Raw genomic sequence first — 12,203 nt, 5'->3', positions numbered from 1 at the left:
AATTGCAAATGTGTTCCATCTTACTACCTTTTGTATATTACAACCTAGAGTGTTTTCTGTAATTGATAAATTATTTTGATTTGATGAATACTGAACTTTCCTCACTTCTGTGGAGTTTTCTGCTTGGATGATGAAATAATTGATCAGCTTCTCTTTTTACTAAGTTTAAGTCGGTTTCAGTAAATATTGCTCAAGAAAACGTTTTCGTGTATACGTAACAAGAATAAGTGTCTTGTGGAGGAAACAGGATTTTCCGGACATTTTCCATCGTTCAGTGATACAAAAAATCAGTAACACTACGTTTCGAGATCTGAAATCTGATCTCTTCTTCTGGTAAATAACTAGCCTAACACATAATTACAAACTAGGTTAAAATAAACAAACCATACCAGAGCGTTGTGACACGCGTAAGTCAGGAATCACATCCACCATATTGTGGGTCAACTTCACTAACTCTAAACTCCAACTCTTAACTGTAACGGCAGTGAGTGTCTTGGGTCCATCAATGCAATTAATCCGAAGATTTGACATCCGCCAAACGAAATCAGAGAAAGAAATAGCTAAGATTGCAGGCTAACAGCGAACTTACGGTGGTCTTCTTTCAAAGGTAGAAAACAAAATTTCAAATCACTTAAATGAAAAGAAAAGCCTTTGGCGTTAGAAGTTATTCTAAAATGCTATGAATGTTCAGTTTAGCTCCAGTTCATCTTCCTGTTAGTGCAGCTTCTGTAATCGGACACTGTCACAGGGTTGACTCCTGTAATCTGGAGCCCATTGTCTCATCAGGGGCACCTCTTTATGAAAAACTCTTCAAATGATCATGACTTCAAATTCCAGTCTGTGACAGCCAAATTCCAGACGCTGCACTTAGAGGAAGGTGAACTAACGCTAAACACAACCTTTCTACGTTATGGATACGTTATGTTAAAATGCTTTTGATGCCAAATGTTATTCGCCTTCACCTTTCATTCAGTATGACTTAAAGACCTGTCGTTATCGTTTTAAATTAAAAATGGTCTGACAATATTCGTTAGAAGTCAGACGTGATTACACAGCATGCACTGTGTATACATAAGAAGTAAATAACAAGGACCATTGTCAATTTGATATGGAACATTCTAGTTTTAAGATATAAACTTGTTATTGTGGGATTAGCTCCTGAATTAAGCATTACTGAACACTACCTGAGTAAGCAGACTCCTCTTGGTAACTAATTTCACAATGTCGAGAACAAATTCTTAAATAAAAATTATATTTTGTCTTGCTTTACTGTATATTTATTCATTCCGTAAATGTAGACATTGGAGAATATATTATACATACATATTATTAAAAATGTAACATGGCACTAGGATTACATCAGGAAATATTGTGAAGCAGGATAACAAAGACAACATTTACTGACAATCCAGTGATTTCTTTGCACTCCATTTCCGTTTTGAACTAATATTTAGAAAACCCTCACTTGGTCTCTAGAAATATCTCTAGAGGGATCAGAGATGTTTGAGTCCTATTTGAACACAAACATTTACATTATGTTTAAAAAAAGTAATCATAATACACTTTTAGATCTTACGTACACACTTCACGTGCGTTATCTTACACGTAATTAAATTTATCTGTTTATTCAAACAAATTCCAGTTATGAAGAAAATATGGTGACAATTTCGTCAATAAATATTATGCAATTAATACGTCAGATTCAATACAACTGTAATGAGATCAGATGTTATATTATAACTAGAAATGTTACTTTAGTGAACCTAATTTGTGCTTTTTGGACTGAGAGCATAGTCGACTTTTTAAACGTGATCAGTGCTAATAAAAAAAGAGTTCAGTCTGCATTAACATTAAGAGGGACAGTGAATTGATTACTTTTTTAATATAAGAGTCTAGATCAACTCTGAAAACCAAAAGGGAATTTTGTAAGCCTTAAAGATATAAAGCAGGCAGTACGATTGAGAATATTCATATTTTAGCCCCAGGTGGTGCATATGAAAAGCCCAAGAGGTTTCGACCAATACCTGGAGTAAATTATAAACCATCTTAATTATTAAATAAATTATATTATTGAATGCTCTTATTGTTTAAAAATAGATATAACAAACACTTAATCTTCCACATGTAGATTAGATAAAACCTATTTTCAAACCCTATGTTACTTGTTGTGTTAATTGTTATTACATTTAAAACTTAAATGTTGCCCGATTTCATCTTCGGCTTGTGTGCTTCTTCCAACAAAGTTTTTTGAAGAAGGGTTTCTTCATGTAGGTGTAAACCAGGAGTATTTCAGAGGTCAACCAATGAGACAGCTCCAATTTTAAACTTTGGTGGAAGAAGCTCAAAAGGGGAAGGTGAAATGGAGCAACATGTTAACTTTTTTTAACTTTCAAGCAATGTTTTAAAATTTTCCGCTTCGATTGGTAATCCAAATTAAAATGTGTAGGGTTTGATATTGGCAATTATCTCGACCTGGTAGTCGGGCGATCCCATACCGCCGTGTTAATTGTTTTAAAGGTACATTCTCTCCAAAACCATACAACATAGTTCAATAATTCCTTTGGTGTTATTCTATACAATAACCTTTATGATATAAGCAGAACACTGTTTTACTTCTAACTGAACTAAATTATAGAGCAGCTGTATGTAGAGTTTGATATTGGCAATTACAATCGACCTGGTAGTCGGGCGATCCCATACCGCCGTGTTAATTGTTTTAAGGTACATTCTCTCCAAAACCATACAACATAGTTCAATAATTCCTTTGGTGTTATTCTATACAATAACCTTTATGATATAAGCAGAACACTGTTTTACTTCATACTAATACAAATTATAGAGCAGCTGTATTTAGGGTTTGATATTGGCAATTACATCGACCTGGTAGTCGGGCGATGCCATACCGCCGTGTTAATTGTTTTAAGGTACATTCTATCCAAAACCATACAACATATTTCAATAATTCCTTAGGTGTTATTCTACACAATTACTTTTATGATATTAGCAAAACACTGTTTTATTTCTAATTAATTCAAATTATAGAGCTGTTAATTGTTTTAAGTTACATTCTCTCCAAAACCGTACAACATAGTTCAATAATTCCTTCGTTGTTATTCTATACAATAATCTTGTTGGTGTAAGCAGAACACTGTTTTACTTCTTACTAATTCAAATTATTGAGCAGCTGTATGTAGGATTTCAAATGGGTAATACAATCGACCTGGCCAATATCATACCCTACCGTGTACCTTAAAACAATTAACACGGCGGTATGGCATTGCCCGACTACCAGGTCGATGTAATTGCCAATATCAAACCCTACATACAGCTGCTCTATAATTTGTATTAGTTAGAAGTAAAACAGTGTTCTGCTTATATCATAAAGGTTATTGTATAGAATTACACCAAAGGAATTATTGAACTTTGTTGTATAGTTCTGGAGAGAATGTACCTTAAAACAATTAACACGGCGGTATGGGATTGCCCGACTACCAGGTCAATGTAATTGCCAATATCAAACCCTACATACAGCTGCTCTATAATTTGTATTAGTATGAAGTAAAACAGTGTTCTGCTCATATCATAAAGGTTATTGTATAGAATAACACCAAAGGAATTATTGAACTTTGTTGTATAGTTCTGGAGAGAATGTGCCTTAAAACAATTAACACGGCGGTATGGCATTGCCCAACTACCAGGTCAATGTAATTGTCGATATCAAACCCTACATACAGCTGCTCTATAATGTAACTCTGAATTCCTTGATAGTGCGATTGTTGTTCTCGCCATACTTGCTGAGAAGGGTAGAATTACTTTCGTGGTGACCTCAAAATCAACTGTATTATCTATATCAAATCCCTTTACACATTTTAAAGCTGCCGTTTATTAAGTTTTTGTATTGTTGTTTATTCGCTGAGAACCTGAATGTGGGCCATGTGTCACAGTAAATTTGATTATTTGATTTAAGGGATATGTACAAAGGTAAGTAGTTTTATTTATTTTAAAATCGTTCTTTATGTTCTTATGAATATTTTGGTATATAATATGTTGTATTTTCAATAAAATTAATAATTGTTATTAATTTTTAAGAAAACCCCAGTGAAACACTCCAAATGCACCTATCATTCATAATAAACATATTCATCACTAGGAGGGTTAAAAAATGTTGGCGCCATTAGATCCGTTATCAAATCTAAAACTGTTAATCTTATAGAATTATTCTTTTTTCAGTTATTGAAAGTTTAAAAGGTTTCATAGGCGCATTTTTGAGAATACTAGATAATTTAATCATATTTTTTTCAGTAACTGGCCTTTTTATTATAAACATTTGAGTCAAATTTGGTATCATTTAATGTATTAGTTTTTAAGATATTATTTTTTTTTTTATTAAAAAATTCATACAGACAGACAGATGGGAAACTAAGCATCGGAGACCCATGTTCATATGATAAAATGTGTTTGTCTTGATCTGAGCAGAGCGTTACTAACCTTTGTCCAGAGAGTTACTGGACATCCTGTCTATATAAAACGCTCCATCTGCGTTATATTATGAAAAGTACGTCTGGGAAACATAACAGACACTTTAATGTTACTAAAGTAATAACGAAGCATACTTTATTCAGTACTTTTGTAAACACACATTGAATATACTCGTATGCTCCAGTGTGTGATGTTTAAAGGTTTAAGATGTTCCAAAGATGTTACATGTGGTAAAGTATCATAAACATATTTCTGCCATGCTTCTGATATTATTTTATTCTATGTGAAGAGTAAAATTGTATTATATCGTAACAGAGATAACTAAACTATTTATCTGGTATATTTACGTTGGCATCCAAATATTTGATGAGCGCTGGGATCGATCGTTAGTAACAGCGCAACAGAAACGAATTCCACCCTCAGCGACTCACAATACAGCAGTTGAACAGTAACGAAGGTGTATCCCTCACCCCCTCAGGGTTTTGGGGCTGTCTTTGAGAGATCTAATAATTGGATTTCCCCCTTTGCTTCTCTCTACAGTTCAGTTGTTTACTGCCCGCGAGGCTCCGGTGTTTCTTAGAGGCAAACTTAGGTTGGTAGCACTGAGACCACTGAGTACTGTAAAGTATTATAGTACAAAACGTTATTGTTGTCGAAATTTGCCATATCTATATACTTAAAAACAAAGTTAGGTTAGTTACATAAATTACAACTCATGAATGGATCATGAGTTATTAACGACTATAATAATCTCTAATTTATTTGATTCTTCTTCGCCCTGGAAACCAGAAGAACTATAAATATAGTAACAGTCCAAGGGAAAAATCAAGTAAATAGAAAAAGATTTTTATAAAATAGTATAGAATGAAAGGAACTGTTCAATGTAATTAACTGTTTATAAATAAACATTGTCTTATGACATCGCGACCATATGTTTAATTAATTTAATCATTATTTTCAATTTGTTCACATTTTTAGTCTTGAAAGCATAGACTAAGCTTGATAGTAACAACACTTCTTATTTCAACCTTTTCTGCATTCACTGTTGAGCAGAGAATATGAAAATATCCAGATAAGAAAATTAAAGCTTTTAGTAAAAATATAACTGTACATTTTGGAAAATAATAAGTATATTGTGCTTGGTAAGTACTGTAATGCAGATATCAAAGACAAAGTCGCTATATAAACTTTTACTATAAATCTATTAAGACTGTTATAAAACCCTTCTTAGTTGTTTTTTTGACAGAAGAAGGCTTTTGAAACATGTATAAGTATATGTTCTTTTTGGACTATTAACCTTATTTGTTGTGTCTTTAATGCATCTACTGCTCTGCATACTTTGAAAAAGTATAAATTGGAAATAGTTTGAACATTTTTGTTGGAACAAAAGTAAAATAGCTTTAAGAAATTCTTTAAAAGTGAAACAGATGTTTTTTTTTAACATTTCATTTATGTAAAAGAATACGATATTTTAAAAAATCGATAACTTCGTAAGAACTTGAGAAAAAGGGTTAATACTTAACATCGTCACCCCTTAAAGTTATTTTAGAGATATTTTTCTTTGATTGTTATAACACACTAGAAAATCTCTGAAAGGGTTGGGTCTGTCAGATATCCTAGTGTTTTATCAATTATGGTAAGAATAACGGCACACCGTTCAAGATCCTACCTTTGACTGTATTAGTTACATACAGATAACTTACCTATAATGCTACAAATTGAGGCATAGGAAAGACAGCGCTCGAACTGGCCTCTGTAGAGTGAAAGGTTCAGATAAATATTTGAACTGTAAGAAAGTTACGTAGCGCAGCCGTATTGTATCTGCAACTGCATATTTTGTAATTTATTCCCGTCTTAGTATTTTTGTGCCATTGCTGATTTTGCCTTGTTTCCCCCTATGAAATAAATAAATATATATTTTATCTAACATCTTTGTGATGTTGATATTGTTCAAGGATATTGTTCATCCCGGGTTTCAATCCAATCTTTGGAACTACTTAAATTTTCTTATGTGACTATCATTACAACTGACAGCCTCATACGCTCCGACTTTTAGGATAGGGACACTAACGAACACTTTTTTGGAGTGTATGTCCAAACCTCATTATTAAATAACACGTTCACAATTTTGAGCGAAAATTAGAATACAATAAGTATGGTTGTTATTTACCCCTTTGAAGTGCAAAGACCTACTTAATTGCTAAAAATAAATTACTTAAATCACAAAACCCTTTATCTCTGCACACACTACACTAAAAATCTCGTTTTCGTGAAGTACCACTTCAACTTCAACAACCTGATTACCTTATCTTTTATCTCGTCCGACTACTGAACTTCTGACCGTCATAAGCTCTCGAATATGCAGTTTCCGGTTACACACGACTTATTGTTGTCTACCAACTCTGATAATGGTATGTAATTTTTCTCTATCAAACCCCATTTTTAGGATGGCTGCCTTCTTTCCTCTGACCAATTTGGGTTAAATCAAGTTCTCTCCAGCGTAAAATGTAGGCGTTCCTAAAAGCTGAATGTCTATTAATTTCGGTAGCTTTTTATTCACTTATATATATATATATATATATATATATATATATATATATATATATATATATATATATATATATAAAAATCTTGAGTCACGATGTATGTTGCCAATAAACTCCAAAACGACTGAACCAATTTCAATCAAATTTCACATGTATCCGTAATTTAGTCTAACTTAGAAGATAGGCGTTATTATCTGAATTATCGCTTATGTCGTGAATATAAACGAATAAAATGAAGAAAAGTTTTCAAAGCGCCTACATTATAACCTGCAATTACGAGATAGATACGTATATTAAACAGTGAAACACTATTTGAAGGCGCTAAGTTATGGTGTATAATTGTCTAAACTAAATTTTTGGTTGAACTTAAAGGTTGAGTGGTAGACCACTTTGTAATAAAATACATTATGCATGTACAATACATTTTTGACATATTTTCTTGATCGTGACATCAAGGTAAAATCTACATCGGGGTTGGAAATATAATTTACTTCAACCAGAAATGCTCATACGCGGGCAAAACTTACGAAAAGCGTGCGAAGCCGCGGGAAACAGCTAGTATATATATATATATATTTATATATATATATATATATATATATATATATATATATATATATATATACCATTGTGACGATTTGGTAAAATTTTCACGTCCTAAATTTCGTCTAGAAATACTTCTTTTGCCTTTGTTCATTTCAAGGTATTGAAGGTATTCCACATTTCTTACATTCATTGAGTTCAGCAATCATGGCAGTATATTTCCAGCCAAACGATCCAACAGAAGGGGTATAGCTAATGGCGCAGTGTAGAGGGTACGACGGTTATCGCAAGATAACCGGATCAAGCAACGTCGAGCGTGGCTGCTGCTTGTATGAGTGACCACTGAGCGATCCTATCCTGCAAGCAGTCCGCCTGCCCAGCCATTGGTGGTGGTTCGGAAGTCACCTTTAAGTCGTTAGTTAAGTGTTAAGCGTTAAGGTTAAGTGTTCTTTAAGACATCATTACTTTACTTTACTGTATGAATCCAAATTACGAAACACTGCAACGGAAGAGGTATTTATCAAAAGTTGAGGATGAGGTACATCATAGAACTGAGAGAAGGAGACGTGTTTATCCGCTAGTTACTGGTACAGGCCAGTAAAGCTAACCTCTTGGTCTACTAAAATGGCAATTTATGGCTAAAGTGGCCTATTAATCCCTCCCACCCTACCTTGACATTCTCTCATTACAAGATCAAGAGCTTCAGGAAACCCACTTATGTTCAAGTACACGGAGGTTTCTAGATTATTCTCCTATCAGAACACTACACTAATTTTCTCACTGATATTGTATGTGACATAGCCTATCACTTTACTAATTTAGCTGATCACGAAGCCAATATTAAGACATACTGTATTTGGAATTAAGTAGTAAAATCCACTTCCCACAACAAATAATATAATTATCTTATGTAACTAATAACAAATTTAATTTTGTAATTATGTAACAAATAGTGCATTAGAATAGTAACACAAGCTGTAAAACCTTATACAACCTATTTGTTGCAACAAAGAGACAACCTTCTTCAATCTATTTTCAGCAACTAATCCTACAATCTTTTGCAACCTATTTTCAGCAACAATTATGGGAGTCTTTTACAAACTACGTGCAGAAACAAATAATACAACCTTCTACAACCTGTTTTTAGTAACAAATATTGCTATCGTTTACAAACTACGTGCAGGAACAAATAGTATAACCTTCTAAAACCTGTTTTCAGCTAAACTAATATTACGATATTTTAACATACTGGCAGAAAATAATGGTACGACCTATTTTCAGTAACAAACATTTCAATATTTTACAAACTACGTACAGAAACAAATAGTACAACGTGCTACAATCTTTTTACAGCAACAAATATTGCAACCCTGAACAACTCACTTCCCATCCACAAATCATCCAAAAAGGGATACTAAGTGTCTGGTGGTAACATGTTTTGTCTTCTGGGTTTAATTCTATAAGTAAGTAGATAAAGATCAAGTACCGTACTCGTAGAGTAAGTAGACTAAGTAGAATTAGATGCCTCTGATTAACAACTTATGTATTCTGTCAAGTGCAGTCAAGAATGTTTCAAGATTAGGAGTATAAAAACTGAAGAAACTATGTTGTTTTTTTTTTTTTGTTTTTTTTACCCAACCCTCAATTATAGGGATGTAATTATTAAGCCAAGAACATATGGGGAAGCCACCATGGCTGTGGAGGTTTACCAAACGTGATGTGTTATAATTGGTCCAATCAAAATACCACGAAAATTGTTAACCCCATCTCACATAATCTCTGCTTTTAATGTTGAAAATAACAGACCACTATTTGACTGGATTTAATAATATAACATATGTTTTCTGTGTCACATCAATATTCTTCTCTGACGAATCAATTCATTGAAATATGAATAGTGAAATAAAATAATCTTAATTACATTACAATTTTTACATATTTTGAATTTATAGTATGTTTGTTAATGTACGGTACATAATAACTTTTTTATAATGTTGTGATTTTTAATCTGATATTTATTTAAACCCTTACCGAAAACGTAAGAACTATTCTATTAAATAACATGAAATATACCATGATAATTTTGAGTTATTTCACAGGTACCTAAACAGATTTTATCACCCTCAGGGCCCCAAATCACTGCTCTTTAAACTTAAATCTGAAATGTTCATGACATTGGACTACTTTTTAGTCACTATCCAATGGCGCAGTGTAGCGGGTACAACGGTTATCGCAAGATAACCAGATCAAGCAACGTCGAGCGTGGCTGCTGCTTGGATGGGTGACCACTGAGCGATCCTGTCCTTGCAAGAAGCCGGCCTGCCCGGCCATTGGTGGTGGTTCAGAAGTCACCTTTAAGACGTTAGTCCACAGGTTAAGTGATAGAGAGAACTTCTTAGCCCTAACTTCGCCTGGTAAAATAAGACATGGTTTACTTTACTATCATTTATCTCAGTAGCGTTTAGAATGTCATTTAAAAATCATATCACCCTTAGTGACCCTCTTTTTCAGAATTGAATGCGGCGCCGCGGGTAACTGCTATTCCTATACTTTACCAGTAAGAATCACACCAGAACATTTATGTGCTGTAGTTGCAAAGTATGGAATGTTCGAATATTTCGACGATTTCAACCGGAATCCAGTAAGTGCCAGTAACTATTTTTATTTTTACCGTACCTGCCACAATAACACAACTCATACGGCGTATACGATAATACAATACCACATCTGGAGGACTAAAAGAAGGAACTGTTATAAGAACAATACAGTTGCGTGGAACAGTAATATTAAGCTGAATCACCACTGTGGCCTGTGGACAACGTTATTAGTAAATGTACTCGTATTTCGACATTCCTTACATTATATCGCAGCGTATATTGTAACGGCCACTGTGCGGGTGGTGTTCTCGGCTGCGGTAATTCAATTACACTCCACCCTTCCCATCCCTATCCTGTCTAATGTTCCCCCTAGGACCGAGACAATTATTGTCGGAGCGCGCACACTGAATACAAAGCTGAACGGGATAAAATGCATCATTTGTTTCGTCCATCAAAACTGCTGCGATATTGTTTATTTATGTACACGTGTTTAATTTCGCTCATTCAAACAGAATTAAATATATTGGTAGAGGTCTATTAAAAGATTCCTGCAAGGGAATCAAATTATTTCGTAATTAAAAGTATAAATGGAAACAGCACTTACCGATTTGTTGAATAATTTACAGTTAGGCCAAGTATCTCACTATCTTTAATAGTCTGCATTAAAGAGATAGTTTAGGTAAGAAAAGTATTTTGCTGGAAACTAATATTTCGTAAAAATATATTTGGCCACAGAATAAATGACAATCAAGAAGAAAAATAACTACAACAAAGCAGACAGTGTTGAATTCTCAAAAAGCTAACAGCCTTTATTAAAGAAGCTATATATTGATCACTGTTGGTCATAGCGGGCGTTGATAGGTTGAACTTGAGCCAATCACGATACACTGCCCCCTCCTACTCACCTGTAAGAGTCGATATGAATTATTGGCATTTTCCGTTCAACATTCCTCTACAAATTCCTAAACGGACTTATCGATTGCCCAAACATTCTACACTCGATTGACTTTAAAGTGGTAAGAGGAACTCGATCCAGGAGTATCTCTGCTAAAAATTTCCAGCTCACTTATGGTCAACACGGATATATTCATCGTCTTCACAACGACGCCAACGAGCTGGGGAGCAGTGCTGACGATGGGGGCCAACAAAGGAGTGTCTCAAACGCCACCTGAAGCCTTTAACTTCTTTTCTCTTTCCCTCGTTGTTTAGTGGCTAGATTGTTCTATCTTTTGTTACAGTGGCGTATTTATCACGGTCTATTATTGTTGTTGCCCGATTAATATTTAATTTTTCCTATTTTTGTTATTTTTTTTGTTCTTAGAATACCTTTGATGTTTTTTAATTAATTTATTACACTAGTGTTAACCTGTTTTTCCATTAATTAGTTTCGAATAAATTATAGCGCCTCCATCCCTAAATGTTTGTCATTTTACATTTTTATTGTTGTTATGGATTACATTTGTTGCAAATGAATTTAATTCATTGCTGTTAAAGTTTTTACATGTTTTGTTTGTTAAGTTTAACAAGTAAAACTAGTTGCAGTATATCCTTTATAATGTTTAAAGGTTCACAGAATTCACTGGCCATTATACTAATCCGCAGCCACCAAATAATGCTGATTATATAATCAATAAATTGATCAAATAATTGCACTTAAAACGATCTCACCCTTATCAGCTTTTCCTCACAATGTCACTAGGATGGTGGAATATACTGTGATCGCGATCACTAAATATCCGAGAGTGGGAGGATTGCGATTATTGATTTGGTTTGTTGATTACGCTACCATTGGTTACTTGTTTGGAGTGGGTTAGACTTACTAAGCTAATTTATTCTTCTACATCATGTTACCATATTCAGATATTCTGTTACCAAGATAACACTGTGGAGGATACACTGTGACCTTTGATCAGCTGCTTCTAGTAGAGTTCAGTTTTTGGTTTTCTGTATAAATTAATCGGTTGAGTTTCATTCCTGCAGTGACTAGCTGAGCAACAACTATTACTAGAGATATCAGTAAAGTACTCGAATGTTACCA

This window comes from Homalodisca vitripennis, chromosome 2 (assembly GCF_021130785.1).
Source record: "Homalodisca vitripennis isolate AUS2020 chromosome 2, UT_GWSS_2.1, whole genome shotgun sequence".
Lineage (NCBI taxonomy): Eukaryota > Metazoa > Arthropoda > Insecta > Hemiptera > Cicadellidae > Homalodisca > Homalodisca vitripennis.
The sequence above is the reverse complement of the archived record's forward strand: the minus strand, read 5'-3'. Positions refer to the sequence as shown.